Raw genomic sequence first — 7,590 nt, 5'->3', positions numbered from 1 at the left:
CAGTCATGGCAGGTGCTGGGATTAAAGGCCTGCACAGCCACCACCACCCAGCGGAATGCCTTGACTTAAAATGGAGGTCAAAAAGTGTATTACATTGGAGAAGAGGTTATGCTTTTGTTTCCACAGGAATCAAAAGGCTGTGGATTCTTTCCAGGTTAATAGAGATCAGATTTGACCAGGGAAGACCTCCTGAGTACCTTGGCTACAGACAAGGGGGAGGAAGCCAAGAAAGACTACCAGACAGGTGATATGTAAGCTGATTTCTCTGCATGGAAACAGCTCAGAGATGAGGTGAGACATGACAAATCTTATTGGCTACAAAGTCCTCACGACTTATTACATACCATCCTTTCATATGACATGGATAAAGATTTATATTACAGTTTGGTTATGCAGTTCAACAGACTTATAAAATTGACAGATACATTTTACCAGCTCAAACATAGAACAACAAAAAAAAAAACATCTTAAACTGACTGTGCACACTGCATGTTCCATACATGTGTTAATACAGATATATATGTTACCTTTGAAAGTTTATGTATTTTCAGAGCAAAGGGTCCAGACATTAGTGAAAACAGGTGGTCCAAGTGACCCAGCCTCTCAGATGCCTCTGTTGCAGTTTCCTCAGAGTTTTATATCCAGAACAGCTTCAAGGCTGCTGGCTGAGATGGTCCAGCCTCACAGACTACTGCAGTTCAGAGTTCAGATGAGCTTGAGCTTTCCTGTTACACAGAGACTGAACAACAGAGGCACAGCCAGCCCTCCCAGACCATGATCTTGTCCCAGTTTTCTCAGGGTCCCCCAAAGAAGCCAGCACCCCCAGACAACAGGAATCAGTCTAGAGAACACAATGCCCACATTCCCAAGCGGTGCGATGGATGGTTTAGGGTTGTTTGATGGATGTTTGTCATCATTTAAGGGGGTTGGTCACAAGTTGTTATTGGTCAGCGTCAAGGAGGAAACTAAGCAAAGGAAATTAGATTCAGGGATCTCATTCTGAAAAGAAAAAGGGGGTACAGAAATAATAGGATAAAAGAGTAGATCATTGTATCTACTTTCAAGCTAAAAATAACAACTACTAGTCTCAAATATTTTACACTGTTGTCAGAGCCAGCCAATGAGTTGACCAGGTAGCTGGGTGGAGGCGTGCGGCTTGTAGAGGCAGTGGAGACAGAACAGAGTCAAGCAGACAGCCAGTCAATGCCAGACAGTCCTGAGTTTATTTCACAGCCAGCTTATATATACACATTTTGAAGGACAGAGGTAGAACAATGCACAGCACAGGCATTCAACCACTATCTATCCCGTCCTTGGGTCAAGGAGCAGGCAGTTTCATTTTCTATCTCGATGTACCTCCAGCTGGCTTCAGCAGCCTGCATTTAGCTAGATAGTGTGTTCCTACCTGTGGGCTAATCAGGACTTTCTCACAGCCCTCAAGGAGACTGGAGCAAGCAAGCTCGAACTCTATTGACTCAGAATAGACTTCAGATTCAACCTGGGAAACTGAGTCACTTGTAGGCTCCCAAACATTGGAATGGATTTTTGTATATTGATACAATTTTGTTTGTTTGTTTTTGTTTTTCGTGACAGGGTTTCTGTGTAGCTTTGTGCCTTTCCTGGAACTCACTCTGTGGACCAGGCTGGCCTCGAACTCACAGAGATCCGCCTGGCTCTGCCTCCCGAATGCTGGGACTAAAGGCATGCACCACCACTGCCCAGCAATATTGATACAAATTTAAGATTATTTTTGTTATACTGTTGTTGTGATATATTGTGATCCCCAATATACTGTGTCTTCCAATAAAATTTACCTGAGGATCAGAGGAAAAAGCCAGGCACTATATTAACATAAAAATCAGGCAATGGCAGCACACGCCTTTAATCCTATCACTCGGGAGGCAGGGATCTGTCTGGATCTCTGTGAGTTCAAGGCCACGCTGGGAACAGAGCCAGGCTGGTGACACATGCCTTTAATCCCAGCACTAACCATAGAAGTCTGGGGGTCTGTACAGACAGACAGGAAGTGACCGAGCTGGGCAGGAAGAGGAAGTGATGTATCTGGGCTGAGAGCAAATGAGAGAACAAGAGGAAGGCATCTAGGCGTGGGAAGACAAGAAGTAACTCGCTTTGGAAGCTGCAGAGTTGGTGAGGTGAGGTTATCTGTGGCTTTTCCTAGTCCTCTGATCTCTCAGGCTTTAACCCCAATTTCTGGCTCCGATTTTTTTTTTAATGATCATTAATAAGACCATTTAGCTGTGTTTTGGGGGCTCTGGGCGCGGCAGATTTGTCTTTCCTGGCGGCCCCTTGCTCTCTGGGTCGCTCCTCGACTTCTTGTGTGTGTAACCACCAGGGCCAGCGGAGCGACTCCTCGTGGCTGGGGAAGCGGCTGCTGATGCTGCGGAAGTGGGCGAGCATGGCCAGCGCGGCGGCGGCGGAGGCGGAGGAGGCGAGCGCGGCGGCGGCGGAGGCGGAGGAGGCGAGCGCGGCGGCGGAGGAGGCGGTGGAGGCGGCAGCGGCGGAGGAGGCGGAGGCCAGGGAGAACCCGCTCGTGTTCCTGTGCTCGCGCTGTAGCCGGCCGCTGGGCGACTCGCTCACCTGGGTCACCAACCGGGAGGACGACAACTGCATCCTCCTGCGCTGTGTTTCCTCCAATGTGTCGGTGGACAAAGAGCAGAGACTGTCCAGGTGCAGAGGTGAGGAGGGCTGCGTTCTTGAGACCCTGCATTGTGCAGGCTGTTCCCTCAGCCTCGGCTGTGTGTACAGACGCACGCCCAAGAACCTCGAGTACAAGAGGGACTTGTTCTGCCTCAGCGTTGAAGCCATTGAAAGTTACACTTTAGGGTCGGCCGAAAAGCACATCGTGTCGGGAGACAAGGAGCTTCTCAATCTGGAAAGCAGAGTTGAAATGGAGAAGTCCATACAGCAGATGGAAGACGTCCTGACGGCCTTGCAGACGAAGCTGTTGGAGGTTGAATCAAAACTGCCCCTCGCTGGCTGCAGCCGCTGACCTGCCCCTACCCCACCTGCCCCACCCTGTTCCTAAAGCGCGGTCAGACTCTTTCTGTGTAGTTTACGGAAAGAAGTTCTCTGTATGTGAATTTTAAAGCCAGTTTATGTTATGATACATGCTGGAAGGAGATTTTGTGAGGGTTTTTGTTTTGTTTTTTGTTTTTAAGACAGGGTTTTTCTGTGTAGCTTTGCGCCTTTCCTGAAACTCACTCTGTGGTCCAGGTTGGCTTCGACTCACAGAGATCTGCCTGCCTCTGCCTCCCGAGTGCTGGCATTAAAGGCATACGCCACCAGTTTTTTTATTATTATTAAAAAAAGGGGGGGGATTTTTCTGCCTTTTTGTTAAGTTCATTATACATGTGCATTTTTGTATTTTTTTAAAAACTTTGTCACTTAATACTTTGGATATTAAAGAGTGAGTAGTAGAAAAAGACAGGCCATTTGGCAATTTGTCTACATGCTGTATATGTGTTTCTACTCTTGTTTAAGATATTTTTGTATATTGAAACAAATTTAAGGTTATTTTTGTTAGAACATACTGTACATACCTTTCTACTATTGTTTAAGGTATTATACCTATGCAGGTCATTTAACTATGTAATGTAAATTTCTAGTCTTTAAAAGTTATTATTACAAGCCGGGCGTTGGTGGCGCACGCCTTTAATCCCAGCACTCGGGAGGCAGAGCCAGGCGGATCTCTGTGAGTTCGAGGCCAGCCTGGGCTACCAAGTGAGCTCCAGGAAAGGCGCAAAGCTACACAGAGAAACCCTGTCTCGAAAAAACCAAAAAAAAAAAAAAAAAAAAAAAAAAAAAAAAAAAGTTATTATTACAAACTGTTTAGGATAATAAGAAAATGTAGGTTAATAGTCACCTATCACAATCAAAGTTATAGTTATATTAGGTATGTTTTCAGGGTCAAACAGATATATTTTAGATACACAGGTGGTCTTCAGACACTTCAGAGATCTACAAAACATGTCATTTAAGATGTTCTAGTAAATAAAGTTCTTTTTTATGACAATGCAAATGAAGTTGAAGCGTAACTTAAAATCTCTCGACTAAAAAGAGCTCAGATCCAGATGGATTCAGTGCAGAATTCTTCAAGATCTGCCCAGAACAGCTAACACCAATATTTCTCAAATTATTTCATAAAATAGAAAAAGAAGGAATGGTTCCAAAACTCTTTACAAAGCCAGACAAAACAACAAAACTAGTGTGTAAAATACAGACCAATTTCCCTAATGAACACAGAGGTTAAAAAGTCATAATAAAATACTTACAAACTGGATATACAAAAAAGATCAATAGCAGCCTGGGGTGGGGGGTGGGAGGGTGCAAACCTCTAATCCCAGCAATTGGGTGGCAGAGCCAGGCAGATCTCTGTGAGTTTGAGGCCAGCCTGGGCTACAGGGTGAGTTCCAGGAAAGACACAAAGCAACACAGAGAAACCCTGTCTCGAAACCACCCCCCCCCCAAAAAAAAGATCAATAGCATGATCAAGTTAGCTTCTTTCCAGAAATGCAGTTATGGATCCACAAATGTAAATTATTAAGTATAAATAATCACATAAATGGACTCCAAAGACAAAGATTACATGCTCATCCCAATTGATGCAGAAAAGGTCTTTGATAAAAATCCAACATTCCTTCATGATAAAAGCCCTGGAGAGACCCCCACATGGAAGGAACTATTTTAACATAAAGGTTATAACAAATCTAGACCCACTCTCAAGCTCAAGTGAGAATCCTGAGGAAGCCCCATCGGATCAGGAACAGGAAAAGTGTGTCCACTCTACCAACTCCTATTTAATATAGCACTAGGATTCTTAGAGCAAAAGGCAAGGGACAAATAGAAAAGGAAGAAGTCAAAATATCCCTGTTACAGGCAATCTGGTTCAATACCTAACAGACCCCAAAGACTTGTGAGGAAACTCTTAGAGCTGGTAAACACTCTCAGCAATGTGGCAGGCAATCACAAAGTTAACATACCCAAGTCATAAGCCTTTCTATGTCAAATACACTTAGAAAGAAATCAGGGAAGCATTCCCACTCACAATAGCCTAAAGAAATGAAAATACTTTGAAATAAACCAAAACAAGAAAGGGAAGGACCTCTACAATGAAAACTTTAAGGACCAGATAGTGGTAGCACACACCTTTAATCCTAGCTATTGGGAGGCAAAGGCAGGAAGATTTCTGAGTTCGAGGGCAGCCTGGTCTACAGAGTGAGTTCCAGGACAGCCAGGGCTACACACAGAAACTCTGTCTTGAAAAAACAAAACAAACAAAAGAAAAGGGAAAACTTGAAAACTTTGAAGAGAGAAATAGAAGACACCAGATAGAAAAACCTCTCATGTGCATGGACTGATGGACTTAATATTGTAAAAATGGCCTTTGAAACTAAAACAATTTACAAATTCAGTGCAAACCCATCAAATGCCAACTCAATTCTTCAAAAAAACAGAAAAAAAAAACCTTAAAATTCATATGGAAATACAAAATACTCCAGGTAGCAATCCTGAACCCTGAGAACACTGCAGGAGGTATCACCACACTCATTGCATGTTATCTTACAAGGGTACTAGTAATAAAACCAGCATAGGACTGGCATGAAAAACAGACCTGTAGAACAATAGAAGAGGAGACCCAGACACAAGCCCACTGCAGCCATCTGACTTTGATGAGCCAAACATACACAGTGGAGAAAAGGCGGCATCTGGAACAAAGGATACTGAGAAAAATGGATATCTGCATGTAGAAGAATGAAGCTAGGTCCTTCTCACTCAGCCTGCACAGAAACCAGTTCCAAATGGATCAGAGAACTCAGTGTCAGGCCTGAATTTCTCAATCTTCTAGAGATGCAGCAGGAAGACAATTTATGAACTAGGCATAGTGAAGACACTATGCACTTTGGGCACAGGGTTGGAGCATCTGAGCTGGATCTGGCCTGGATGATTTCCCCACTGAGAACTAACCTTCATAGTCCCAGAAGGTGCTGTGCAAGCTGCTAAGGGAGGGAAGCCACAATTAGTTCTGCCCAGCTGTGAAGGCTATGAACCCAAAAACAACAAGCATATGAAGGCATCGTGCCCTAAAAGTGCCTTAGACTATGGCCCACTCAACAAAAGGGAAATCTTGCCTGGTACTGAAAACCCACCTGATTACCAGGGGCTAGTGAGGTCATGGATCATAAAGAAGGACTTAACACTTTACTAAACCAGTACAGTCAATTCCTGACGGCATTCTAAACACTTATCTTTATTATTTTATTCTCACAGTTAAGTGTAGCTCCCAAGCCTCACGAATGGAAGCTTTTTTAAACAGAGACCATTACAGTAAACCACAACTGGTCAAAATGCAGAGAACAACTGATTGATCATGGTGTACCCAGCTGCAGTAGATACATCTACAATCAAACCCCTGTTCCTCAGGCTCAGAAGACATCATGAAAGAGGGACTAGAAAGTTCATAAGAGCCAGAGAACCAGGAAATCTGCTTTGAGATTGTGTCGCCTAGAAATGACAGGGAAGCCTTAGTCATGATACTACAACAATGTGGCTACTTAAATAAGACCTGAACAAGGACACCACCAACAGAGAAGCTAAGGGGAAGGGGTGAAAACTCACAGGACGCCACCTCTAAGAACTACAGGCAACTAAGGGAGGCTGAGAGTGAAGGAGGTGGTCTTCCCCCAGGCAGGAGGCCCCTACTAGTTATCCAATACCAAGTAGTAGCCCTGAAATCATGTACATGTGGGCACTACTGAATGGACTCAACGTGCTCTATTTATATATTTGTGTGTGTGTGTGTGTGTGTGTGTGTATACACACACACACACATATATATATATATATATATATATATATATATATATATATATATATATATATAGCCATGAATTTGAGAGGGCATGCAGAAGAGAGACGTAGGAGGAGTTGGAAGAAGGAAAGGGAGGAAGAGAGAAGGAGTGAGAGAGATGTCTGTTCTCAAAGATCTACTACTGTTGGGGACTATTGGGGTCCAGCCCCTAATAGTCTCCTTTCCAGGGTCCGCGGAAGGATCTATCAACCAGCTGAGAATCTATTCTTTTTTTTTTTTTTTTTTTTTTTTTTTTGGTTTTTCGAGACAGGGTTTCTCTGTGTAGCTTTGCGCCTTTTCCTGGAACTCACTTGGTAGACCAGGCTGGCCTCGAACTCACAGAGATCCGCCTGGCTCTGCCTCCCGAGTGCTGGGACTAAAGGCGTGCGCCACCACCGCCCGGCGAGAATCTATTCTTTAAGGTCGGTAAATCAGTCTACGCACGCAGAGTTCTTTGGTCCATTCGCTTTAATTCTCCTGGCATAACATCCTTTATACCCAGCTTCAGTTCTGTTCTCATGTCTAGCTCCTTTCTTGCCTGATTTCTCTATATTTATCTACTGTCCCCTCTATGTTCTATCTTAATTCCTTCATATAGTTCTGTCCCTTCTAGGTTCTCATCCATCTTGTTCCTTCCCATATCATCTCCTCTCCCGTCTCCTTCTCTCTCATCTGGCTCTTCCTCATCTTCCATCTCGTTCCTCTAGTACTCTCCTGTAGCC

The 7,590-nt window shown here is 44.1% G+C and overlaps 1 pseudogene across 1 annotated transcript; it reads left to right on the top strand.

Moving 5' to 3' along the window:
* Positions 1 to 2,047: 2,047 nt before the first annotated feature.
* Positions 2,048 to 4,039, top strand: LOC102912367 (protein Mis18-alpha pseudogene; annotated as a pseudogene). The gene is made up of 2 exons (XR_013044910.1): positions 2,048 to 2,153; positions 2,354 to 4,039. The product of XR_013044910.1 is annotated as a protein Mis18-alpha pseudogene (transcript).
* The last annotated feature ends 3,551 nt before the right edge of the window (positions 4,040 to 7,590 follow it).

Source organism: Peromyscus maniculatus, chromosome 1, assembly GCF_049852395.1.
Source record: "Peromyscus maniculatus bairdii isolate BWxNUB_F1_BW_parent chromosome 1, HU_Pman_BW_mat_3.1, whole genome shotgun sequence".
Lineage (NCBI taxonomy): Eukaryota > Metazoa > Chordata > Mammalia > Rodentia > Cricetidae > Peromyscus > Peromyscus maniculatus.
Note: the sequence above shows the minus strand (reverse complement) of the source record. Positions and strands in the feature narration are given on the sequence as shown.